The sequence below is a fragment of the Hippocampus bargibanti genome, linkage group LG09 (genome assembly GCF_051943395.1).
Source record: "Hippocampus bargibanti isolate YZ-2025 linkage group LG09, ASM5194339v1, whole genome shotgun sequence".
NCBI classification, from domain to species: domain Eukaryota; kingdom Metazoa; phylum Chordata; class Actinopteri; order Syngnathiformes; family Syngnathidae; genus Hippocampus; species Hippocampus bargibanti.
This window is the reverse complement of record NC_142742.1, coordinates 8,951,174-8,978,866: the sequence shown is the minus strand read 5'-3', so window position 1 is coordinate 8,978,866 and position 27,693 is coordinate 8,951,174. Positions and strand designations below refer to the sequence as shown.

At 39.0% G+C, this 27,693-nt stretch overlaps 1 long non-coding RNA gene across 2 annotated transcripts in view; it reads right to left on the bottom strand.

The window, feature by feature from the left end:
• LOC148893566 (uncharacterized) overlaps positions 1–27,693 on the bottom strand; it is a 55,502-nt gene that overhangs the window by 12,160 nt on the left and 15,649 nt on the right. The window contains exons 2-3 of one of the 2 annotated variants that reach the window (XR_016116027.1): positions 6,065–6,175; positions 1,467–1,605 (exon numbers count right to left, since the gene is read on the bottom strand). This is a non-coding gene — a long non-coding RNA (uncharacterized LOC148893566). The remainder of the gene's footprint in view (positions 1–1,466; positions 1,606–6,064; positions 6,176–27,693) is intronic. The other variant, XR_016116028.1, reaches the window with a different exon arrangement.

The window sequence follows — 27,693 nt, the reverse complement described above, 5'->3', positions numbered from 1 at the left end:
CACAAATATTTGACATGGAAAAAGTAATATGTTTTTTCAAGATAAAATTGTGTACCATATTCATATATTTAAATGAGATATTTTTGTGCGCCATGACGTGGACAAAATAATTGTATTTCAGTTTTAAAGTTAAGTTGTATAAAAAAACAGAGACAACTAAATAAAAATAAACTTCTATATACACAAACATTTTACATAGAAAAAGTAATAATGAATAAATTAAGATAAAACTATGTACTATATTCCTATATTTAAATTTGAGATATTTCTGCATCATGACATGGATGAAATAATTTTATTAGCAAAAAAAAAAGAGGTTTTAAAGTTAACTTGTCAATAAATAAATAAACAAATAAATAAATAAATAAATAAATTAAAAACGGAGACAATTACAAGAAAATACACTATAATATACACCAATATTTTACATTGAAAAAGTACCGTATTTTATAATTGTTTTGTTGATTGTTGGCATTTTAGATTTTTTTTAGAAAGCTGCCATTTTTACAGACAGACAGACAGACAGACGGATAGATAGATAGATAGATAGATAGATAGATAGATAGATAGATAGATAGATAGATAGATAGATAGATAGATAGATAGATAGATAGATAGATAGATAGATAGATAGATAGATAGATAGAATAAAAAATTTACACACAGCAGTGCCGTATTTTCCGGTGTATAAGGTTCACTGAAAAGCCTTGATTTTCTTGAAAAGATGACCGTGCACCTTATACGCAGGTGCGCCTTATATGTGAAGTAATATTGAGCCACAACAGTTCTCGCAACTACTGTTAGCAGCCGCTGACTCCATTTCCCCCTGTAGAAAAAAATCGTGCGTAACCCCATCCTCTACTATAGCACCTTATAATGTGCTGTGCCTTATATTTGGAAAACCTTTATATATTTAAATATTATATTTGGAACACCTTTTTTATTCATTGAAGGTGCGCCTTATAGTCCAGTGCGCCTTATACATGGAGAAAGTTTTAAAAATACACCATTCATTAGGGGTGCGCCTTATACTAAGTCCTCATAAACCACAAAATAGGGTAATTGGATTGGATTTGATTTGCCTTTATTAGTCTCGCAGTGATATGGTTTTTAAAGATAACTTCTTATTCTCCATCGCATATTCATATATTTAAATTACAGATTTTTTTTGCGCCATACAGTGTGTAATATTTTTTAGGGTGGGAAATCCTGCCTATTTTGTATTTTTAACCTCAAGACGGCGCTTTGGGTGACATGACAAGGTTTCTGACTTTCTTGTTGTTTTTTTTTCATTTTATATTATTTAAATTATGCACATTTTTGATGACGATATTGAATATGTCCAGGTGGAGGACCTCAGTTCCAGTTACCCACAAAGTCACTACTTCTTGGAAATTATCGCTGGGGGCAGGGGGGGGGGGGGCACAACATCCTGTAACAATGAGTGTACACGAGTCTTTCCTCACCTCACCACCTGGTACATGTTGCCTACTGCCAAGGACAAAGCTCAGAGCGCAGCATATGATTGGCCGCGATCCCCGATTTGAAACCCTTCGGGACTTGAACCACTCTCTTGGTGGTTGAGGTGAGCAGATCACATCGTTCCTGGCAAAATATGCCGATGAGTAAAAATCCGACAATACGACGCCATCGACACGGTTTCTGCTTATGACCTAACTAACACCAACGTGTTACGACAAAGTCTGCTAGAAAGTCTGCTCAGGTAGTCTTCTCTTATCATCTTACAGAAAGCAAAGGATGGTTAAAAAAATCTGTTCCAAAAGCATGCATGCGGAATTAATCCTTTAATTCTGTCAGAAATGAGGTGTAACTGGCACCTGGTGTGAAATGATGACATCATGTATGATGAGAATTCCAGCTCCAAAGTCTTTTTTCTTTTTTTCTTCCCATGAATATAATCCACTTTGTGGAAGTTAAATTAGATCAGCAGTCGTTATGAGCTTCGACTATGTTGATGACAACAACTGTCCGATTCTCATTTACATCCCTCACGATGCCGCGTGACATTTTCTTAACTCATTCACTGCCAGATGATATGCAAAAACGTGTGCAGTGCAGCGCCAGGGTTTTTGTCATTGTCACTCAAATTTCAGCGCCCACAAAATATTGAATTTCAATGCAGCATAATTTTTAATCTTTGTTTTGTAAATTTTGCAAAAAAAATTATTGGACACATATTTGCTCATGTCTGGCAGTGAATTTCCTGTCTGAAATGTCTTTTATAATAATAATAATTTTTTATAAGCGCCTTTCAAAACTCTCAAGGTCACTTTACAGTCACAGGGTCAGTTTTCTGTGGGTGAGCAGCGGTAGCCACACGCGCCAGCATTCACTCAACCCAGAAGTAACTCGGCTAGAAAGCTAGCTATCTAGCTAATAGATAGCTAACAGATAGCTAGCTAGGCCTTCACTCAACCCGGAAGTAACTCAGATAGAAAGCTAGCTAGCTAATATATAGTGCTGCAGCTGTGGTGCAATCGCTTGCCGGGTTAAACTGTCTTGGTTCATCTGAAAAAAAAAGTTATTTCCTAATTCCTAAATTATATGGGTCTGGAGTTATATGAACTTGAAATGGGGGCGGTTGTCCAAAATACATATTATCAGTGTCTGAAACTGATGACAAAAAGTTAGAGGACACCAGGGCAGACAACTCTGAAAAGTTGCCATAACCTTGCCTGCTCCATTTTTTGCAACTTGAAGCACAATATGACGACTAATAGCAAAAAAAAAAAACGGATTGATTATCAGAATATATAACAAAACAACACTTTAAAATTAGTAAAGTAATTGATGTACCTACCAAAAATGTTCCCTTGCTTAATTTATCGTAAATATCCCTTGCTGATAATTTTGAAAAAGTTGTCGGCCACCCGGGCAGAGACGTTCTGTAAGTTGATATTAGTTTATATAGCCCTTTAACAACAGCTGAAGCGGTAACAAATCGCTAACAGGGAAACAACTAACAGGGAAAAAGGGGGAATTGCTGCCCTCTTGTGGAAGGGAAAAAAACATGGTGAGAGGTCTGGCCAGACCTTTATCGGCACCCGAGCAAAGAAAAAAAAACAACAACAAAAACAAGACCCCAACTTATTCGGGAATGGTGCTCTATGTCATATTTTTCAATTCGTGAATGGCAGTGAATGAGTTAAAGCCAGTAGCTCACCGGTGTCAAAGTTGTGGCCCGGGGGCCACTAGCGGCCCTCCACATCATTTTACATGGCCCACAATAGCCAATCATATGTTTCAAATTCTGTGATATTAGTCTAAAATGGTACAGAAATCATTTTGTTACCCGGTTTACACTTACGTGAACAATAATTGAAGAAACAACAACCAGTTGACTGATTTCAAAAGTACTAATCCATCTCCATCTTTTGTGTGTGTGTGTGTGTGTGTGTGTGTGTGTGTGTGTGTGTGTGTGTGTGTGTGTGTGTGTGTGTGTGTGTGTGTGTGTGTGTGTGTGTGTGTGTGTGTGTGTGTGTGTGTGTGTGTGTGTGTGTGTGTGTGATTTTTTTTCACATCGATGAAATTGAAATCCTGAGAACATCGTGTACAACGTACCATGACCCCATAGATACAGGTCACGCAGGAGACGTCTGTTCAGCGTCTGTCTCTTCACATCTGGACACACACGTTAGTCATAACTGGATCAAGGCCAACTGCTTTTTTTCCACACAAGTATTCCGGGTTGAGACAGCACATGGTTGATTGGTTACGCCATAATCTTTAGTTACAGTCAATCCCTGTCACAATTGACCTGCGGGAATGATGTAAATTGTCTGCGCCATGACTCAGACAGCAGACGGCGGGAGTCCAACCAGCATTTTCCCCATATACAGTAATCCCTCACTTTTCACGGTTAATTGGGACCAGGACCGCCCGCGACAGATGAAAATCTGCGAAGTAGAGTTAGATAATTACCCATGTGATCAGACATAAGGGGGAAAAGATGCACAGCAAGTCCACATAGCTGTAAACTATGAGATATCATGCTGTCATTGGGGGACATCAGCGCTGGGAACCAATCAAGCTACAGCCAATAACAAAACCTCTGAGTTATTCTGCATTTTTTTTTTTTTGAAATGTTTTTTCCTCTGTAAAAAAATCTGCGATGCACTGAAACGATGATAAGTGAACCGCGAAGTAGTGAGGGTTCACTGTCGTCCTACAATCGCTCAATGTGATTATTTTTTTACTAGCAAGGTAACCAAACGATATCCTTTGGAGATTAAATTCCATCTTGGAGGTGCTGGACTGTGATAAATGGAGAACATTTTCTTACTACTGTTCAGTTCAGAATATTTTTCAGTTTATACCGATAGCTCCGCCCACAGCTGCAGCACTATCTATTAGCTAGCTAGCTTTCTAGCCGAGTTACTTCGGAGTCGAGTGAATGCTGGCGCATGTGGCTGCCGCTGCTCACCCACAGGAAAAAAAAACTTACCCTGTGACTGTAAAGTGACCTTGAGAGTTTTAAAAAGCGCTTAGAAATAAAATGTATTATTATTATTATTATTATTATTATTATTATTATTATAAAAAAAGACATTTCAGACAGGAAATTCACTGCCAGACATGAGCAAATATGTGTCCAATAAATTAGTTTTGCAAAATGTGCAAAACAAAGATTAAAAATATGCTCATTTAACTTTTAACTCATTCACTGCCAGACATGCAAAAATGTGTCCACTCCAGTGAAGGGTTTTGTCACGTACGGACTCGTCACCGGTCACCAACTCAAAAACAAGACTTCCTGAATATTCAGCGCGAGTCTTAAAACGTAAAATATAGCTATATGCGGTGGAATCTCATTAAAATACGCTCAGTAGAAGTCATTTGAAGCCATTTTACAAATTATGGACACAACTTGTCAGGATACGTCGGTGGTTGTCCTTTAAGGAGGGGAAAGTCAACTATCATGTCTAACAAGAAGAGCCCCCTCCCTCAACATGACGCAGACTTCCACATTTATTGCTTATTTTTTGGGCGGGTGACCATTTTGAACATCAGAATCAGAATCAGAAAAACCTTTACTCACAACATAACATAATGTATGTACAGTGAGACCTCAACTTACAAACTTAATTGGTTCCCAGACAGAGTGTGTAAGGCGAAAAGTGTGTATCTCAAAAAAAAATCCCATAAGAAACCATTTAAATGGGAATAATCCGTTCCCGGGTTTCCATAAAATATACTTTTCAACTAAATAAGCCTTAAAACTACACACAACATACCTTATTCTATGTATAATAAATGTGTTATTGTATTGTAATGAAAGAAATACACTGCATTGTATCATAAAGTCACTTTATTTACATTATTATTTTACATTACATTATTACTTTATTATTTACATTTGTGATGGTCATTTATGGCTTGATGGAATTGCGTTGGAGGTCGAAGGTCAAAGGGAATTGCAGTTTGGAAAGAGAGGCGCATTACATGAGGACTGTAATTAAAGAAATAAACTGTGCTGTAAAATAAAGTTTTAGTTACCTTTTTGATGGTTGTTGATGGCTTATGGAAGGAGAGTCACCTTCCATAAGGACTGTTGGTAACTTAACCTCTGGTGCTGTTCGCTTGTGTGCTTCCGCCGAAGATCACTCCGACAGCCGTGGAGGGTGTGTATTATGAAAATAGTGCTTATTATAAGGTTTAATTTTCATAAATTTTAAGTTTGTAAGACGAAAAGCTTGTAAGATAAGGTGTTTGTAAGTTGAGGTCTCACTGTATTTGTTCCATCCCTTCAAACCCGTTTTCCCCGCTCACTGGCCTACATCCCCCCCACCGCTCTCCCACATCGATGCATCTCTATCATCGAAACTGTCTTTTGCCTTCTCACAAGAAAATAGGAGTTGGGGAGGGAGGGAGTGGCCACCTGCTGAGACCAAATTTGCTTTGAGGAATGACTCTTTTGTGAACACTGAGAGGCGTATTCTCTAACCTGCTTAGGTTTACCTCCTATAAACTTATTGGCGGTGGCTTGTGAGTTCATGTGAGGACAATGCAGATCCTGGAGGGGAGTTTTTTTAAGGGTACTTACTTATTGACATGGCGGTGTTCCAGAAACCACAAGTGATGAAATATCTCAACGACTTGGCAAAACAGATTTTTAACTACCTTCCATTTTTGCCTTCGGTCCTTTCAAGTCCACCTAGAACAGAAGCAAAGAAGAGATAAGAATCCCGGATTTCACCTTTCATACCTCGTCGAAATCAAACAACACTAGTGTTTACGCTAAAAGTGCAATGAGGCAAAGAGTTGACCGTAGGTTGTTTATTTCTCCGTAACTGCCAATGATGGATGCGCTAACATGATATCATAATCGCTTTCATCTCGCTAGTCGTATCACGCTCAAAGCGTCATTGCACGTTTCATTGAGTGATAAAGCAACAAAAAAAAAACTGCTCAACCGATCTCAGCAGAAACAGGAGTGACAATGCACGAGTCTTATTTTTTTGAGGTGGCAGCGAAATGTTTCATGGACAGGGCTTGATGCGAAAACTGAAGCATCTAAACCACAGGTGTCCAAGTCAAGACCCGAGAGCAAGATCTGACCTGCCATATCTTTTTATTCGGCCTGTGAAAGCAAATCATGATGCTTGCTATAGTCCAAACCAAAATGTCAAATTGTCCCATGTGGACCACAATAACAGTCAGTATTTTTGACTTCATGTTCGAAAACTAGTTGTTTATCAATTTGTTGTGGATTGGATTGAATAAGTCTCGCAGTAGAGAAATTTACATTTCACAGCAGCACATTGATGAAAGGAACAGGAAAGGAAAGAAAGAAGTAGAAAAACTAAATACAGGAGCTGCTGTAAAGGCAGCCACTCTCGCGGTGCCATCGTGAAGTCAAAACAAAAAACTAAATAAATAATATGACAAAACAAAGACACAGTCATTCAATCTTAAGCACTTTCTGCACCCTCTTTGTTGCATGAAGCAGTTCTAGATGAAAGAGGAGAGGATCAAAGCATTCTTTTCACCAGTGGATCAGACGTCATGGTGGAATGTGCACGTCTGCTACAAGCTAAATGTTGAAATCAAATATGAAGCTGTAGCATCCATTGATGAAGGTTGTCTCATACACCATGTAAATCCGCTTCAATTCCAATACGCGACAATACTCATTGTATGTAATATGTGGAGGTCATGAAACATTGTACTGCCTTCCTCAAATTCATGACGGCCCTCGAGAAGAAACCGTGATATAATGTAGCCTGTGGCAAAAAATAAGTTGAAATGTTTGTTACACGGAATATTTGCTAAAAACCTCGATTGAATCTATTCATTCTTCTTCTTGTCTCAGTTATGTTTTCAGAATGACCCCTTGGTCTCGGCACAGAAATTGAGAGGTCAGGAGGGTGATTCGGCCTCACATGTGAAAACATACTAACGAGGTGAAATGGAGCCATCTTTGGGCAGTCGGCAAAGGACACCCTGAACGCGTTGCCACCCAATCGCAGAGCACACACACAGACCGATAACCATTCGCAGTCCCACTCAAGACAACTGTCCCTCATGACAATTTAGATTGTTACATTATTCTGTCATGCATGTTTTTAACTCATTCACTACCAGACATGCAAAAATGTCTCCACTTCATTGCCAGGGTTTTTGTCATTGGCACTCGAATTCCAAGACCCACAGAATATTGGATTGGATTGGATTGGATTGGATATGCCTTTATTAGTCTCACAGTGGAGAAATTTACATTTCACAGCAGCAAAGTGATGAAAGGAATGAAAGTAGAAAAACGAAATACATGAGCTGCTGGAAAGGCAGCCACTCTCGCGGCGCCGTATTATTAAATAATAATAATAATAATAATAATAATAATAATAATAATAATAATGACAATAATAATAATAATACAATACATTTTAAGTGCCTTTCAAAGCTCTCAAGGACACTTTACAGCACAGGTGTCAAAGTCAAGGCACGCGGGCCAAATCCGGTCCGCCACATCATTTTTTTCGGCCCGCGAAAGCAACTCAAACTTGTTAAATTCCATGATGATTGATAAAATCTGAGCCAAAATTTCATATTTTTGGATGTCAACCACAATAAAAGTCATTTTTCTTGACTTCAGATTTGAAAACGAGTTATTCATTAATTTGCTGTGTGCTCTATATGTAATATTTGAAGGGATTTAAACATTCTAATGGGTTCCCCAAATTCATAACGGCCCTCGAGAGGAAACCATAACTACAATGTGGCTCGCGGCAAAAATGACTTTGACACTCCTGCTTTACAGTCACAGACAAGTATAGGCACTATAATAAATAAAATACAATCACAAATAGAATGCAATAAATAAAATACAATTACAAATAGAAACAACAGACCGACACAGAAAATGAATTTTAGGACTACATAGACATTCAATACAGCGTTAGAAACCATATACTCTGCTTTCATAAAAAAGAGTTAATTCCTAAATTATATGGGTCTGGAGTTATCTGAGCTTACATACAAATTGATTTATATAGTGCTTTAACAACAGTGGAAGCTGTACCATAGCGTTAACTTGGACTGAAGGCAAATGCTGCAAGGGAAAAAAAACATTGCTAGAGGTCTGACCATAGCTTTATTAGCAACCCTCCACCCCCGCAAAAAAAAAACAAACAAACAAACAAACAAACAAACAAACACATTCAGGAATGGCGCTAAACGTCACACTTGAATTCCCAAATAAATTCGGCCATGGCAGCGAATGAGTTAAGAATGTGGGAGGAAAACATGAGTACCCAAAGACTACTTGTACAATATTCAACATTGATGTGAGCTTTTATGTCTCAAACATAGACTATTAAGGGCTAAATGCGGTGAAATGGCAAGGAACAAGCCAGACGCCGCGGAACAAATATGTTTACATAGCTCTGTGGAAGACAACCACAGACACACACAACATTGAGTTGTGCTGGAGTCTATTCGAGGGATGATCTGCTATATTCGGAAACGTGGCAATATTTGTCTGTGTCGCTTTTAAACCAGACTGAAGATATCTGAAGACAGATTGTACTCCTTTACCTTTCTCGGTCACTATTGTAATAATAATACATTACATTTTAAGCACATTTTAAAGCTCTCAAGGACACTTTACAGTCACAGACAAGCATAGGTACTATAATCAACACAGTGGCGGAGGGTGGAAGAGGATCTGAGGGAACGAGAGGGAATAGAAATTTGATGAAGATCAGATAGTTATAGGGCAGGGGGCAAGTTTATGGATAGCTTTAAAGGACAACCGACATCTTCAAACAAGTTGTGTCCATAATTTGTAAAATGGCTTCAAATGACTTCGACTGAGCGTATTTTACAAAGATTCCAACGCATATAGCTATATTTTACGTTTTAAGACTCGCGCTGAATATTCTGGAAGTCTTGTTTTTGAGTTGGTGACGAGTCCTCACCCTACGTCACTGAAGGAACGCCCCTAACTGAAAAAGGGACACATTGTAGCAGTCCTTCCATCACGTCAAGGCATTTGGCTGTGCTTTGGTCTGAAAACGTCATGTAAGAACAAAAAGAGGCAGAAGAGGGCGACAAAGCTCCATTAAAGGAATTAATCAGCCTGTGGAAACGGGCTGATTAATTCCTTACACGGCCTTGTCGCCATTTTGTGCCTTTTTTGGGTGCGACATTTCCCACCCCTGATCCCTCAAAATGACATGGAATAAATTATTTAATCGATTGCAAACATGTATGCTTTCTTCTTCAGAACTATTTGAATCATATTCATAACTGGATGAGTAACAAGAAAGCATATTCTCCGAATCTGAAGCCATTGTTTTGATTCTCAAGCAAGGCAAGACACCACGAACATGGGGGCGGGACCTTCTGAAACTGGCCACTTCCGGTTTCAAATTGAAGTACTTTTTAGACACTTTAAGTCATTTTTATTGGTGTTTTGCATTTGACTAAAAATATCATACTCAGTGTTTTGGGTATTTTAGATGCTATAAAACGTTTTTCTGATGTCAGTTAGGAAACAAAAAAGTGACGTCGGTTCTCCTTTAAATGTCTAAAGAAGAATTTTAAAGTTGATTCTATATTTGACCGGGAGGCAGTGGAGCTCTCGGAGGACGGGGGTGATGTGGTGAAAGGATGAGGTTCTGGCGATGATCCGGGCTGAAGAATTCTGAACGAGTTGAAGTTTGTGGTTTGTGGTGAAGTTTCTGAGGGACACCAAAGAGAAGTGAATTGCAATAGTCAATCGGGGAGGTGACAAGACTATGAACGAGGATAGCAGTGGTGTAAGGAGTGAGAGACGGGTGAAGACGATTGATATTGCGGAAGTGAAAGTACGTAGATCGGGTAAAGTCATTTATATGGGAGTGGCAAGGTAATGTGCTGTCAAGAATGTCACCTAGACTTTTCACCTGATGGGAGGGAGAAACGATCGAATTGTCAATAGTGAGAGAGAAACGGTTAGCTTTGCTCAAGGTGGATTTGGTACCAACGAGGAGAATTACATTTTTTTCACTGTTAAATTTGAGGAGGTTATGGGTAAACCAGGATTTAATTTCAGAGAGGCAGAGTGAAAGGGAAGAAGGCGGAAGTGAGGCATTGGCTTTGCTGGAGAGACAGAGCTGGGTGTCATCTGCAAAGCAATTAAATTGTATACTGTATACTGTGTATTGTCTGGTCTTCTCTGGGTTACTGGCGAGTGCTCGGACAAGTTAGCGTCAAGAAAGTCTTTGGCCTTATTTGAACTCCTCCAGTCATGGCGATAGCGCGCCTGTCGGAGGGGTGTCCTCATGTGGCTTTTCCCCACTCAGGCCTGTTTGAGCTTATTAGTGTGCGCCCGTCTGTACACTCATTGATGCCAGTCCTCGGGACAGATGGTGGCAAGAAGGGTGAGCAAGCGTGGCAAACACACACACACGCGCATGCCCGCAGACACACACTCCATGTAATTTTTTTTTTGCCGTTACGTCCGTTGTTATTGTATTTCTGCCACGATAAAAAATACATAAAAATCTATTGAGTAATGCTGTCGCTTAATATGCGATACATTTGAAGGCCGACTGTCCGTGTAACTAAACAATCCCTTCGTAGCGTATTTGCGTCAGCTCATGAATCTTTATAATGTCACTGCTCATTTAAAGGACAACCGACGTCACTTTTTTGTTTTTTAACTGACACCAGAAAAACCTTTTATAGCATCTAAAATACCCAAAACATGCAGTATGATATTTTTAGTCAAAGGCAAAAGACCAATAAAAATGATTTAAAGTGTCCAAAATCTGCAAAAAAAAATTGAGCTGCGAATTGGGCATTTTCAGAAAGTCCCGCCCCCATTTCGTGACGTCACGCCAAGACGTCTTGCATTGCTTGTGAATCAAAACAATAGCTTCAGATTCGGAGAATATGCTTTCTTGTTACACATCCAGTTATGAATATGATTCAAATAGTTCTGAAGAACAAAGCATACATGTTTGCAATCGATTAAAGAATTTATTTGGGCCATTTTGAGGCAACATTGGGGGACAAGTTCTCACAAAAAAAAGAGGCACAAAATGGCGCCATCCTGTGGCCACCTCCGTTTCCACAGGCTGATAAATTCTTAAATGGCGCTTGTACGCCCCCTGGTGGCTTTTGAGTGCAACATGAGGTCCCCAGACCAAACAACTACAGTAAAATACAATGACGTGATGGAAGGACAATGCAACAATGCGTCTTTTTCACGGTCAGTGGGTGGTCCTTTTGTGACGTCACGTATGGACTCGTCACCAACTCAAAAACAAGATTTCCTGAATATTCAGCATAAGTCTTAAAACGTAAAATATAGCTATATGCGGTGGAATCTTATTAAAATACGCTCAGTAGAAGTCATTTGAAGTGATTTTACAAATTATGGACACAACTTGTCCGGGGACGTCGGTTGTCCTTTAAGCGGTGCAGAGAAGCATATTTGGTGAGGTAAGTGGTCAAAAAGGCACCACGTGCGCTATTTTGAGGCAGTAGTAGAGAATCATGTCTTTATTCTTGATGGGTTTTAATCACGTTCATAATGGGAGCTGAAATGCGTTCGCTCAACTGACTGTGTGTTTTGTTTGTTAAATGGAGTTTATTATCATCTTGTGACAATAAACAAAATATAAGTGTGTGGCATGAAAATACGAAGTTAAGAAGTTTCAGTCGCCAAATTGATTTGGAATGTTTCATTTGTTCATTGTTATTGTGTTTTTAAAAGTTTTAGTTTTTGTGGGTTTTTACATGTGTTTTAGATTGCGTTGTGTTAATTTTTGGGGCATGAAAATATGTTTTTTTTTTTTTACTTTCTTCCCTCCATATTTTGCTACTGAAAATTGTTAATTTTTCCATTGTAATAGTAATAATACATTTCATTTTTAAAGGACAACCGACACCTCCAGATAAATTATGTCCATAATTTGTAAAATCACTTGAAATGACTTCTACTGAGCGTATTTTACAAAGATCCCACGGCATATAGCTATATTTTACCTTTTAAGAGTCACGCTGAATATTCAGGAAGTCTTGTTTTCGAGTTGATGCAAACAAAAAAAAGGTGCCGGTTGTCCTTTAAAGGACAACCGGCACGTCACTTTTTTGTTTCTTAACTGACATCAGAAAAACGTTTTATAGCATCTAAAATACCCAAAACACGCAGTCTGATATTTTTATTCAAATGCAAAACACCAATAAAAATGACTTAAAGTGTCCAAAGTCTGCAAAAAATTGAGCTGCGAATTGGGCATTTTCAGAAAGTCCCGCCCCCAGTACGTGATGTCACGCCAAGATGTCTTGCATTGCTGGAGAATCAAAACAATGGCTTCAGATTCGGAGAATATGCTTTCTTGTTACACATTCAGTTATGAATATGATTCAAATAGTTATGAAGAGGAAAGCATACATGTTTGCAATCGATTAAAGAATTTATTCCGTGCCATTATGAGGCAACATTGAGGGGAAATGTCTCATCGAAAAAGAGGCACAAAATAGCGACCTCCTGAGGCCACCTCTGTTTCCACAGGCTGATAAATTCCATATATGGAGCTTGGACGCCCTCTTCTGGCGGCTTTTGGGTGCAACACGAAGTCCCCAGACCAAACAAGTACAGCAAAATACATTGATGTGATGGAAGGACCGCTACAATGTGTCTTTTTTTTCGGTCAGGGGCGTTCCTTTAGTGACGTCACGTACGGACTCGTCACCAACTCAAAAACAACACTTCCTGAATATTCAGCACGAGTCTTAAAATGTAAAACATTGCTATATGCGGTGGAATCTTATTAAAATACACTCAGTAGAAGTCATTTGAAGCCATTTTACATCGGTTGTTCTTTAAGCGCCTTTCAAAACTCTCAAGGTCACTTTACAGTCAGGGGATAAGTTTTTCTGTGGGTGAGCAGCGGCAGCCACACGCGCCAGCATTCACTCAACCCGAAAGTAAATCGGATAGAATAATAAGACAAATATATAGATTTAAATATGAATCTACTGACCAGCAATATTTTCAAAATGAATGGCAAAGGAAACATTTTAATCTGTGAGACATGTAAAGTTTTTTTCTAATTGTCATTCTTGTTTATTTTATTTTATTTTTTAAAACACATTTAGATAAATAGCCCTTTTTGGCCTCGACACAAACAAAATGTTAAACATTTTACAGCTCCATTTCATGAATGTTATAAATGATAAAACCGATGCTTGATTTTATCCTAGCTGTCAAGCTAACGCAAGGAAATATTCCAAAATGTTTCTTTTTTTCAAACATGACTTATTTGTTCATGCTTTTGTTTTTTTTTTTCTTTTTTAAACCAAAGTGAAGTACACATTTTCAATTCCTTATTGGCTAAACGTTGTTTTTGTGTCACACCATTGTTTGACACGTTAGCTTGCATATGGGAGGAATGCTAAAGGATAAAGTGTGAATGACGGTTTATTTATTTATTTATCTATCTAGATATTAATTTTCTGTATATTTATTTATGTGTATATTTCTTTATTTATAGAGCTAAGGCTTTGACTTTTTATATTACGGTATCAATCATAATCAGAATCATCTTTATTGCCAAGTATGGAGAACACACAAGGAATTTGTTTCCGGCAGAACACGCTGCACTAATATCATCATCAAAAAATTGCAGAGTAATGCTAAAGTTGTAAATGAATACAATTAGGGATGATGTCAACCTGTTTTTTTTTCTTTGTGTCAACTGGGTACATATTTTTTTGATTCATTTCAATATTTATTATTGACTCATTCATTGCTAGACGTGCAAAAATGTGTCCACTCCAATGCAGGGTTTTTGTCTTGTTTGAATTCCAGGACCCGGATAATACTGAGTTTCAGGACTACATTAACATTCAATGCAACGTAAGAAACTGTTGATTCTCTTCTTTCATCAGAAAATAAAGTTAATTCCTCAATTATATGGGTCTGCAGTTATCTGAGCTTGAAATGGGGTGGCTGGAAAAAAATACAATACAATACATACATATTGGTTTTATATAGGGCTTTAACAACAGTTGAAGCTGGAATAAAGCGCTAACATGGAAAAAAGGGAAATTCTGCCCTCTTGTGGAAAGGAAAAAATCATTGCCAGAGGCCATGGCCAGCGCTTTATCGGCACCCATATAAGAAAAAACAAAGCTGAATAAATATGCGCTTTATGTCATATTTTCAAAATCTGAATAAATTTGTGAATGGCAGTGAATGAGTTCACTTCAAAATTTCCACTGCAGTAAACTCGTTTTCAGTTGCGGTCAGAACGATCATTTTTAAAGCTATTTCATTTTGATCAAATATATGTCCAGCTAAAACTGCTTATTTTTGGAAACTACAATCGCAGGAGTCTGTTCAAATTGTATTGCGTTTCTGAATACAGAGCACATGGCAGTATTCATGTGAAGAACCATAAAACGTTTGGTGTCAGTTTTGCCCAGAAGGGTTCTGCCTTTTGAAAAACGTAAAAGGTTAATTAATCAATGTGAGGTTTACTTGTTTACCAAAAACTAAAAAGGGGGTAAATCAAAGCTCTGTTGTCCTCATGAGGTCATTGTGCACTCAACAGTGTTTAATAGGATGTGTTTTACTGCCTCTGCGGGGTACTGCTGAAGCGTTGCTCCAAACATCAACTGGCAGCGTTTGGGCGAGTGAGGCAAAACTCAAAACGTCTGAGTCAGTCAAGCAAAGAGAAAAGCTGAGACGGTTCATGCAGATGCTACTTGAAATGTGCGGTTAGTTTAGCAATGGGCCCTTTTGACACTTTTTTTTTTCTTTTTTTGGTGGGACTTCAAAAGATCATGTTCAAATATTCAGGGACAGTTTTTGAATGCGCTATTGATTCGGAACAGTCTTAGACAAATGGATGACTTTTGGGCTGTGTTCACATAAAAGGACTTTTTCCATTCATTTCGTCCCGGTTCACTAATTGAATCAAGTTTTGCCAAAGGTACAAGGCACAAAATTGATTGTGCAAACACGCAAACACACGTGGAAGCTCATTTACTAACTGGGCGGAACTACCATTTCGAAACGCTAAATTGTCAGACAATCCAATCTTCAAATTGGTTTGATTCAGCACAGGAAATGTGATTCAACCAGTGGCGGGCCGTGGATTTCATCGCTAGGCCTTCAGTAGTGCTACGTCTGAATGCATCCACAGCTGTGAGTGTGGTGTGATTTACTACACGTCCACTAGAGGGTGACGATAGCAAGGAAATAATTTGTGACTTGAAGCATCTTAATACTGTCATTGAACTGTTCAATTTTTTTTTACTATGAACGTGTATTCATGATAACCTCATACAATTGCAATATTATTTGCTATTTCTGCTAGCTTCAAAGCTGCCCAACCTTTTTTAATGATGTATTCTTGAAAAGTCTGTATTGAAACATGGCTTTAACAGTAAATCTGCAACCAAATCCATTTCGTCTCCTCCATCAGCCATTGTGGGTTGACAAAACCGCTATTAAATCAACACAACAATATATTTATGCATCTTATGCAGAGCCGTGTGCTAGCTTTGGCCAGTATGCACTTATCACTAGCGGCAAGTGATACTATGATTGGCTAGTGACTTGCCGATCAAGTGAGTAGCCAATCAAAGTTTGTGAAAATGTTTCCAGTGCATTCCAGCAGGCCTTCAGTTGCCAACTCGAAATCTGGTAGGTTAAAGCAACAATTTATTCTCCATTTATTTTTACGCTCCAGAGCCTGCTGAACTGCTTGTGAAGGCGTACAGCTAGATTTCTGACAATGGTAACAAATGATGGCTTAAATTTGATTGGTTAAATGCTTAAATACAAAAACAGACATCTGGAAGCAGCGCAACAGGGGAAAAGCAATGAAAATAAGTCAAACAAAAATTGGAAATTTAATACAAATTTATGGACAAAATATAATTAATATCAGTCTATGATTTCTGATATTTTTAGACCAGCAAAAAAGGCCTTGCAGGCCCCGATGGCCCAACACTGCCGGGACAAAGGGCGGTGGCTGATTTTGCATCTTGATCAAATGAGTTTCAGCCTTCCATGCACACTGTAACCTTATAACGTGAGAAGTTGACCACTGTGTGGTCAGACCGAACGTGATATGCGGGGTGGCGTGGCGATGAGCAATAGCTGGGATGCTAATATTTGCGGGGGCAACTATAAGCGGCGAATAGTCAAGGGTTCTCATTTTACTTTGACAGAGAAAAAAATGACTGTGAAAGCAGATGGAAAACGTCATGGTCATTCATTGCCAGACGATGTGCAAAAATGTGTCCACTCAAGTGGCAGGGTTTTGGTCATTTTCACTCAAATTGCAGGAGGCACAGAATATTGAGTTTTAGGACTACATAAACATTCATTTCACCATTTTCTTTCATCAGAAAAAGAGTTAATTCGTAAGTTATATGGGTCTGGTGTTACCTGAGCTTGAAATGGGGGTAGCTGTACAAAACACAATAAATATATCGTTGTACTAAGTTCATCCTGTCTAAATAACGCAATGGTGAATTGTTGTGTGTTGCACCAAGACTACTATTTGAAACGAGTTGACACAAATTCCCAGCAGACAAATCAGCCCATTTCCAACGGAGCTTGGGCGCCATCTTGTGCATTTTCTGGGACGCAACATTGGAGTCCTGATGGCTCGAATGGATATGAGAGGACTTCTTTAATCGATTGCAAACATTTATGCTTACCTCTTCAGAACTATTTGAATCATATTCATAACTGGATGAGTAACAAGAAAGCATCTCCTCCGAATCTGAAGCCATTGTTTTGATTCTAGAGCGACAAGACGTCCTGGCGGGACAACACGAACAAGGGGGCGGGACCTTCTGAAACTCACAATTTCCAGGGTCAGTTTGAAGTAGTTTTGGGACACTCATTTTTATTGGTGTTTTGCATTTTACGAAAATATCAGCCTGTGTGTTTTGGGTATTTTAGATGCTATAAAACGTTTTTCTGATGTCAGTTAGGAAACAAAAAAAAATGGTGTCGGTTGTCCTTTAAGTGACTTTTATGAGGGGTTTGGTCGAAAGAAAAAAAAATGGTTCAGATCTTAGGAAATCATCATAGAAATTGTTTAATTGGCTTTCGCAGATCACATAAAATGATGTGGTGGGCCATATTTGGCTCACAAGTGTTAGGTTTGACACCATGCGATAGGCACTCGGCACAGAGACCACATAAACAACTTTTGGTGATGTGAGTCATGCGTTCGCGTGCTTTGTTGTTGTTGTTGTTGTGTTTTATTCCCCAATCATGATATTAATTCAACTCTGGACCAGACTGCAGTCTATCGGTCAAGCGCAAGCACTCATACATGTTTTCCATGCTGCTGTTTTGTTTACCATTAGCGATCAAATATGCTCAGCCATGTAACCATGTGAAATTGAGAGTATTTGGGAGCAGCAGCAAAAGGAAAACCATCTCCTCCCATTCCAGGAAGAACCAAGATGCAGTTACGGGTTGGCAATCGGCCTCAACTGGATGACGCAGTCGAGCAAGAGACGAAAACTTTGAACCGCAAAAGTGAAGCAAAATATTTGATGGCGGGATAGATAGGCACATTCCATGTCAGCACACCTTTTCAGCACTCTTTTAGTCTTGAGGTTAAACAGAATTTTGGCACAGTGTTGTTCTGTGTTAACATGGTTTTGGCAGCTGGTGTATTTCATCTCCTGCATTCCTGACTGTCTCTGACTTGGTTAATTATCCTCATCATAAATTATTTTCATGCCGGTTCTGCTGGGCAGCATCAATCATCAGATAGCATAAAGTTCAGATCCCGGACTTTACATGTCAAAAACAGAATACTTTATCAACAAGAATTATATTTCAAACACAAGTTATGTTTTGAGTGAATATGGCTGTGTTTTTACAAAAAAAATGTATTCATTTATCTCAAGTCAAATTAAAAGAGGACTTTGATGATGTGTTCATCCAAGTCATGAAATCATCAAAAATAATGACCAAAATAGCAGCCAGTGTCATTAACTCATTCACGAATTTATTCTGGAATTGAAAATATGACATACAGCACCACTCCCGAATATGTTCTGGTTTAGTTTTTTCTTGTTTGGGTGCCAATAAAGCGCTGGTCTGCCTCTGCCAATGTTTTTCCCTTCCACAAGGGGGCAGCATTTCCCTTTTTCCATGTTAGTGCTTTGTTCTAGCTTCAGCTGTTGTTAAAGTGCTAACAAGGGCGTAGAAAATCCTACTGGACCCTCCGCACCCTGCCCAACACCTTTTCCAGCTCCTCTCCTCAGGCAGGTGGTACCGATCCATACGCACCAAATCCGGCAGACAATTAAACAGCTTATTCCCCCGTCATCATTAACTCTCTAAACAGTAACTCAAATATAACTGTATAGTACCTCTTTGGATTTTTTTTATGATGATACCAGTGCAGCGTGTTCTACCGGAGACAAATTCTACATACTTGGCAATAAAGATCATTCTGATTCTCATCTAAACTAATATGTATTCATTGCATTATATTTGGGACAGCCGCCCTCATTTCAAGCCCATATAACTGCAGACCCATATAATTTAGGAAATAGCTCTTGTTTTTCTGATGAATGAAGAGAGTCTGAGGTTTCTTCCGCTGCATTGAATATTTATGCAGTCTGAAAATTCAATATTCTGTGGGTCCTGGAATTCAAGTGACAATGACAAAAACCCTGGCACTGGAGTGGACACATTTTTGCACATCGTCTCGCAGTGAATGAGTTAAGAAAGAAAACTATTTTCAGATATGAGAGAATTTTGTTCAAACGTCAGCCCTCTTGAAACAAGACCTTTGTACCAAAAGAATGTGGACAGTGTCGCGGATGTGCGTCAGGAAAAGTGGGCAGCGAAAAAGGAACATAAAAATTCATTACCAGGCTGACAAGCTCTGAAAATCCACACGTGGAAAAATGGCTTGCAGTAAAAAGGGCTAAAGGGAACAAAAAAAAAACCTCAGCCCTTTACTTTCTAGTTTACAATTCATTCTACTTGAATTCAACTTTTTTTTTAAACTTTCCACCCACGAGAATATTTAATTTATTTAGAATACTTGGCGTGTTACAAACTGGGAAGAATTTGTTTGAAATGCAATCAAATTAAAACAATATGGTTGGCAACTGTTGAGTGAAAGTTAGCTGCTAATGGGTTCTGGGCGAGGTGTTTTAGATGATATTTCAAATGCTATATGTAGACAGATATGTATTTATTTATTTGTGTATTTATTTATGTATTTATTTATTTGTTTCGTAGAAGCCCGTAACAAATATCATTCAAAGAAGAATGTGTCGAACAAAATGTCTGAATTTGTGTGTTTAAAAAAACAAAAGTCTTGGGAAAGTACCAGTACATTGTGTGAAATTCACTATTTGCGCCAATTGGGCAGTCTGCTGCGTGGCCTCATGCCGACTGTATTTGGAGCAAAAAGTTACAATTACACAGCTAAGACTTAACTCATTCACTGCCATTCCCGAATTTATTACAATTGAAAATATAAAGCGGAGTTCACGAATTTGTTCGGGTTTTGTTTTTTTCATGCTTGGGTGTCAATAAAGTGCTGGCGATGGCCTCTGGCAATGTTTTTTCTTTTCCACAAGGTGGCAGCATTTCCATTTTTTCCCATGTTAGCACTTTGTTTTCAGCTTCAGCTGTTGTTAAAGCGCTATATAAATCAATATGTACAGTCACTTCCCTACTTACAAACATCCAAGGTACGAATAATGGTACATACGAACATTTTTATAGGAACATATGTAGTATTCTCTCCAGTTGTACATGTGCATATCTTTATCTGCAGTGGAATCTTTGTAAAATACGCTCAGTAGAAGTCATTTGAAGTGATTTAACAAATTATGGACACAACTTGTCGGAGGCGTCGGTTGTCCTGTAAAGCAGAAAAACGGCCCAAAAAGAATAAAGACTAAAAATGATGGTAATTGAACTTTTAAATGTGTCCTTGTCTGGTTTTTTTTTCTCTCTTTAATCCATGCACTTTCTCAGAAGTGTTTTTTGCCTGGTGTTTTAGAAATAACTTTCAACGATATTTGCTTTTGTAGGTTTTTAATGATCCTTTGAAAATGTCCAAGGCAAACATCAGCAGAGTGAGCGATTGCCCGACTGGTGAACACTTTTTTTTCTGGCGACACCCAGAAACCAAATTTGGCCACTTTCATGTTTCTACACAGCCATTTATTGCTGACAGATGAACTCTTCCAGCAACAAAGCTTGAAAACTAGAGTTGGTTTGTGGTTGTTTTTGACTGAAAATGAGGGGGAAAAACAACTTCAAAGCACAACTGATGGAGACTCAAAATGTGAGCTGCGTGACGACGAGCTAGCTATTTTGGCGGATCCTCAGCGCACGCCACAGCACAGCTTTAAATGGTTCTTCTTTTTGCAAATGAGCACTGAACAATCTTAATTTTCGACACAGTAAGCACCATCGTTCCTTCTCTGCATCCAAGAGCCTTTTCACTGAACTGTTGTGACTGCTCAGTGCGCGTTAAAGCCTATCAAGCTAATTTAGCTTGGTTTTTAGCCTGGGTCGGTTACTTCAGTAATTGATACAAAATTAGATTGGGTATAATAATAATAATAATAATAATAATAATAATAATAATAATAATAATAATAATACGTTTCATTTATAAGCGCCTTTCAAAACTCCCCAGGTCACTTTACAGTCACATGATAAGCTTTTCTGTGGGTGAGCAGCGGAAGCCAACGCGCCGGCGTTCACTCACCCCGGAGGTTAATAGATAGAAAGCTAGCTGGCCAGCTAATAGATAGTCAACAGAAAGCTAGCTAGATAGCTAGCCGCCTAGATGGCTCTATAGCTAATGACTAGCTAGCTAGTTAGCTAGATACTAGTTAGTTAGCTAATACACTGAATGTCTCTATTAAATACACAGATAGAAAGCTAGCTAGCCAGCTAGTAGATAGCTAATAGATAGCGAACAGATAGCTAGCTACAATTACCCCCTAATAAAGGCTAATCCAATCCAATCCAACAAATCCCCCACACGGTAACAAAACAAGCACAGCAATGCCTCAAAATGGATGAATAAATTCTAAAATAACATTAAATCTAATGAATGCTGTTTGCTGCTTTCTGTGACGCGCTGCTGTTTTACACTACTTTACTGTAGTGACTTTGGCTACGATTGATGCGATGCATCAAAGGCCGTGATAATCGAACCGTGAAGTAGCAAGGGATTACTGTACTGTAATTTGTTGGGTAGGGGAAGAAAAAAAATGAGTCAGTCAGTCACGGTAGTTAATTTTTATATGGGGCATTGCATTTAGACATAAGCATCTACAATAAATACACATCCACTCGTATAAGCAAAAACAAAGCTCGGGGTCGCAAATACAAATATCAAGTAAGGCCTTTTTGATTACCGTAATTTCCGGACTATAAACAGCGACTTTTGTCACAAGCCTTCAACCCTGTGGTTTATGCAACGATGCGGCCAGTTTATGCATTCTTTTCTAACGGCCGCCATGGGGCGCTCGAGCACTAAAGGTAAGAGTGAGATATGGCGAATATATGTGCCGAGGAAGACGCAAGTTCATGTAACTACGCGTGTGAATTGTGCATTTAAAGTGGCGGCGTTTTTTTGGAACCCCCCGCAAGAAAAGCCAAAACCCGAACACATTTGGGAATGGTGTTCCACGTCACACTTTTAGATTATCGAATAAATTTGGGAATGTAAACCAATGAGTTAATTATCTGACATTTGCTAGCATACAGTATGTTGTCAAGATTTGTATATTTGTATATTTTTAATTATTGTCAATGTGAAAAAAAATGCCAAGGGTGTTTTTTTTTGGGAGGGTGTGAATAATTTTTATTTCACGGTGACGCCATCATGATCTTAACTTTCAAGTTCTTTCAAAGTGCTGCCGTTTTGGTTAGCAACATGATTCAATCAGCATAAAACAGCGAGTCTTTATGATACGTGTGTGAACTATTTGGTTGTTTCAAATGCGTTCTTGGAAAATGACGAAAAGTCAAGCATCTGTTTAACGGAGGCATTTCATCATGATGATAACTAAGCCTTTGTACATAGTGACTATCGAGTTCGCCTGTGCTGATTTGCGGCCATGAGATGGCAAGAAGCATGGGTGGCAGATCAACAAGCAACACACAGACAATGCAACATATCTCGCTTTCACTTGCACTTTGGCAAGATAACAACGTGAACTCCCTTGGCAGAGGAAGCAAACAGACTAACAATGAGCCATCGACCAACAATAACCGCAGTTCCGAGAATCTTACAATGTGTCTTTCTCAGAAAAAAAAAGATGAATGCTTGCAAGCTTGAGTTTCAATCCACTAAAAGGTGTTGCCGACCTCCTCAGCTTCCTATACGGCACCCAGAAACCTTTAGTGCAAATCATAGCAACCCGATGGACGGCTTACATAACGGGTGCGCACAAGTTTACTTTCAATTTGCTCGTTTATATTTCCGCGATTGTGGAGGAGGTGAGTCCTTTTTTTTTCTTTGTTTTTTTTATGGAGTTAGCGCCTACCCACATAGCCGCCCATGTGTTAGAGCTGACTGTGAGAAATATTTAGAGCTACAAGGAAACCATAAGGTGTAGGAATGATGCAATAATTGGCGTTTTGGGTGGTGATGGATAACCCAGAAACTGTAACGGAAGTCAACTGGCTTTCTCAAAATGAAAGTTCAAGGAGAGATTTTCTCTGTATGAGTGGAACATTGCAACACTGCGTGACCACAAACGGGAACGTTTTGGACAATGAGGCACTAAAATAACTTGAATGGAAACATTTCTAACTCACCTATTAGCCTATTTTTTTGTGCTTGAATGTAACCGGTGCAAAAAGATTTTTATACTGCAAGAATTACAACAAGGGCGCAGAGAATCCTACTGGACCCTCCGCACCCAGCCCACCACCTTTTCCAGTGACTCCCATCAGGCAGGTGCTACCGATCCATGCGCACCAGATCCAACAGGCATTTAAACAGCTTCTTCCCCCAGGCCATTAATTCCCTAAACATTAGCCCAAATATAACTGTATAGTATATATTTTTTATGATGATACTAGTGCAGCGTGTTCTACCGAAGACAAATTCCTTGTGTGTTGTACATACTTGGCCAATAAAGATGATTCTGATTACTCAATGAGATTTATGCACCAGTGCTCAGATAATTTAAAGGACAACCGATGCCTCCGGACAAGTTGTGTCCATAATGTAAAATCACTTCAAATGACTTCTACTGAGCGTATTTTACAAAGATTCCACCGCATATAGCTAGATTTTACATTTTAAGACTCGCGCTGATGACGATGCCTGACGTGACGTCACGTCTGGAACGCCCCTGACTGAGAAAGCGACACACAATGCATTTTGGGTACTTTGTTTGGTCTGAAAACTTTGTGTTGATCCACGTTGATGGCGAAATTAGAAGGAAAACACATAACGCGCTGGCGAATTGTTGTGTGTTGCACCAAGATCACTATTTGATACTAGTTGACACATTCCCAGCAGACAAATCAGCCCATTTCCAACGGAGCTTGGGCGCCATCTTGTGCATTTTCTGGGATGCTACATTGGAGTCCAGACGCCACAAAATGATCCGGAAGGACTTCTTTAATCGATTGCAAACATTTATGCTTTCCTCTTCAGAACTATTTGAATCATATTCATAACTGGATGAGTAACAACAAAGCGTCTTCTCCGAATCTGAAGCCATTGTTTTGATTCTAGAGCAAGGCAAGACGTCCTGGCGTGACGTCACGAACAAGGGGGTGGGACCTTCTGAAACTCTGCATCTCTGAGGTCATTTTGAAGTAGTTTTGGGACACTAACTCATTTTTGCATGGTGTTTTGCATTTGACTAATATTATCAGCCTGCATGTTTGGGGTATTTTAGATGCTATAAAACATTATTCTGATGTCAGTTAGGAAACAAAAAAATGGTGTCGGCTGTCCTTTAAAGTTGTCAGCGTGAAGATTAAAGGCAGATCTGAGCACCAAGCCTTTTTGACTGCCTTCTCGCCTATGAGGAAAAACAGCATCGAAATGTGAACAAATTGAAGTTGACCACGATTAGCGGAACATATTTCACATTGCTTAATATTTCAAATCAGTTTTGCAAATCAAAACAAGCTCACGTGTGTTTTTTTAAAGGATTTCAGGGACAGTGGTTACTGCAATGGGCATCTTATCATGTTATCAGGTTGCAGGGGGTATGAAAGGTTTCATTAAAACTCTGAATGAATACTCAGTGAGGTTTTCGTTATGCAATGCAGGGATTTAACTCGATTGTCATAGTATACAAAACGGAATGAAATAAACCAAAATAAATTCATGGGAGCATGATATTTTTAAAGTGCTAATGAAAAACCATGATTTGAATAAAATATTTGTTTCTAATATGTCAACAAACAATCTTAAATCATTCACTGCCAGACATGTGCATAAATGTGTCCAATCCAGTGCTAGGGTTTTTGTCATTGTCACTCGAATTCCAGGACCCACAGAATATTAAGTTTTTGGACTACATAAACATTCAATAACAACAACAACAACAATAATAATAATAATAATAATAATAATAATAATAATAATAATAATAAATTTCTACACGTTAGAAAACTTACTCTTTCATCAGGGGAAAAAAAAAAGAGTTATTTCCTAAAATATATGGGTCTGGAGTTATATGAGCTTGAAATAAGGGTGTCCAAAATACAATGAAATGCATACATTTCAAAAACAGCTGAAGCTGGAAAAAAGCGCTAAGATGGAAAAAAGGGAAATGCTGCCCCCTTATGGAAGGGAAAACCATTGCCGCAGGTTTAACCAGCGCTTTATCGGCACCCTAGCATTAAAAACCAAACCCGAACAAATTCGGGAATGGCGCTCTAGGTTATATTTTCGATAAATACATTTGTGAATGACAGTGAATAAGTTAATCCAAGTCAAATATTTTATTCATACATAAAGTTAACATTTTCTAATTTCGAATTTTGCTATTTTAATATACAGTAAAGTCTCGTTATATCGATATTCAAGGGAATCCGAAAAAATATCGATATAACCGGGACTATCGATATATCCGACCCTGTTTGCATGTAATTTTTTCCGTGCGTGCATAGAAATAGTATCGATATAACCGGGACTATCGATATATCCGATATCGATATAACGAGACTTTACTGTATTACGTTATTACAGAGAAGATAAGAATAGATTTTGCACATTTTCTTACTGATGTCTACTTATAAAAATGTCTTTACTTTTGAAGATTTCCAATGTGCTGCAACAGCTCTGAAATCATTCCCATTATCCACTAAATTCAAATCATTAACAGCAGTTTGCTGCAAATAATTGTAACTACCCTCCACAGACTTACTCGATTGTTTCTTAAAAAAAGAGAATGTGTTTGTTTGCTGCCTGTTTAATGTCATTTAGAGTTTTACTCTTGTTCTCACACTCCATATTGCAACCATCCACCATGTTTAATGTAAATACTGCAATGCACCGTGGGTAAATGAATATTCGATTAGCCCTTTCGGCAGTTTCTGGGGATGCCGGAAAAGCCCGAAAAATCCTCTACCATGACTTTGGAACGTACCGAAACAAATGCAAGGTGATTATGGCTCAATACCGGTAATTCAAGATGGCAGAGGACCAAAGTTAAAACCTTTGAAGGAAAATAAACAGCTTTCAATTGCTGTTTAACTAACTTTGTTTCTTTAGCTATTTTAACAGAAGTACAGTATGTCATATATGACGCAGATCATGTAGCAATATGCGCTAATCATAATAGACTTGCGCCGAAGCTGGCTCAATGGAGTTACAAAGGTGTCAAAATGCGTCAATGGCGCAAAGGTGCGTCCCAAATGCAACCCCGATGATGCGATAGTCATGAACATCCTTGTCATCTCATGTCAGAAAGTCCTCCCCAGCCATCATTTATCCAACTCAAAAGCATTTTCCCCCTTTTGAGGACAATCCCACATGACAAGACCTTGTGGTTGTCCCCTTTCCACTTGTTTCATTGAATGATTTTGCTGATGTCTCGTTTGAGTCCTATTGAGCAGATGGTGATGACACGGTATGCCTCGGATGTCAACAAATTAGGAAAATCTGGTCAAAGTCTTTTTTTCCTCTCTTTATAGAATTCTTGGGCAAAAATCAGCAAATGTCAGTATGAAGTGTGATAATTTTGCTTCTGGCTTATTAGGGGATGACCGTTGATATCCCTCTCCTAGATTGAAATCAGGAGTTGTCGTGTCAAGATGTGATGTCGCCACGTTCTTGTAGCATCACTAGGATTTATCGCTGTGACGCAATGCAGTATTTTGGGTTGCTCCTGATGCTCTCCCAGCTAAAGCTTCCTTTTTCCGCTTTTTTTTTTTAAACGTTCCTATCATTAGTGCAGCTTTCATTCAGCAAGTAAGTAATTTTTTGGGCAGGGCAAATCTGAATCTGCATACGTGTGCATCTCTACTGTGCATTCCAAATGGCATTCCGGTGACATATTTCAAATCCAACTCATTGATGTCACCTGTCCTAACTTGTTGACATTCTGTGAGCAAGCGGAAGGGGGGTGGAGGGTAAAGGAGGGGTGGGCGATAGAGCAGAGCGAGCTATTGCTGAGCAGAACGATACAGAGGGGAGGCAGCTGCGTATTCGGCGTTTCATCTTTAGCCGAAGTTCAGATGAGGACACGCTCTCACACTGACTGCCTCGGGATGAGCCACACTTATTTTGGAAGGCAGCAGACAGGAAAAAAGACGGGTTCGCCCTCCCACCCCTGTCCTCCACCCAAAAAAAACCACTGCATCACAAACAAGTTCTGCAATATCTCAATGCGGATAAAAAGCATCAAGCCAGGCTACAGTGTTGTCATTGAAAACACAGAATAAAACAAAGTCAACACCAAGACTGAGGGAATAAATTGAATTTGCGAGTTTGTGTTCATTATGAACAACGTTCGTGTCCTTGGTTCCGTCCATTGAAGTGAGATGAACCGCATTGCACCACAGTTCACAGAGACCCTCTCTCTTTGCAGGGCTCTCGGTTCGTTTGCTTGGTGCATTCCAGGAGTTCACACTTGACCAAATGAACAATACCAACAGAGCTAGTTCAACAAAAGTCTCTTATAACCAAACCTGAAAGGGGTGAATATAGTCACAACCCGACTGGACCA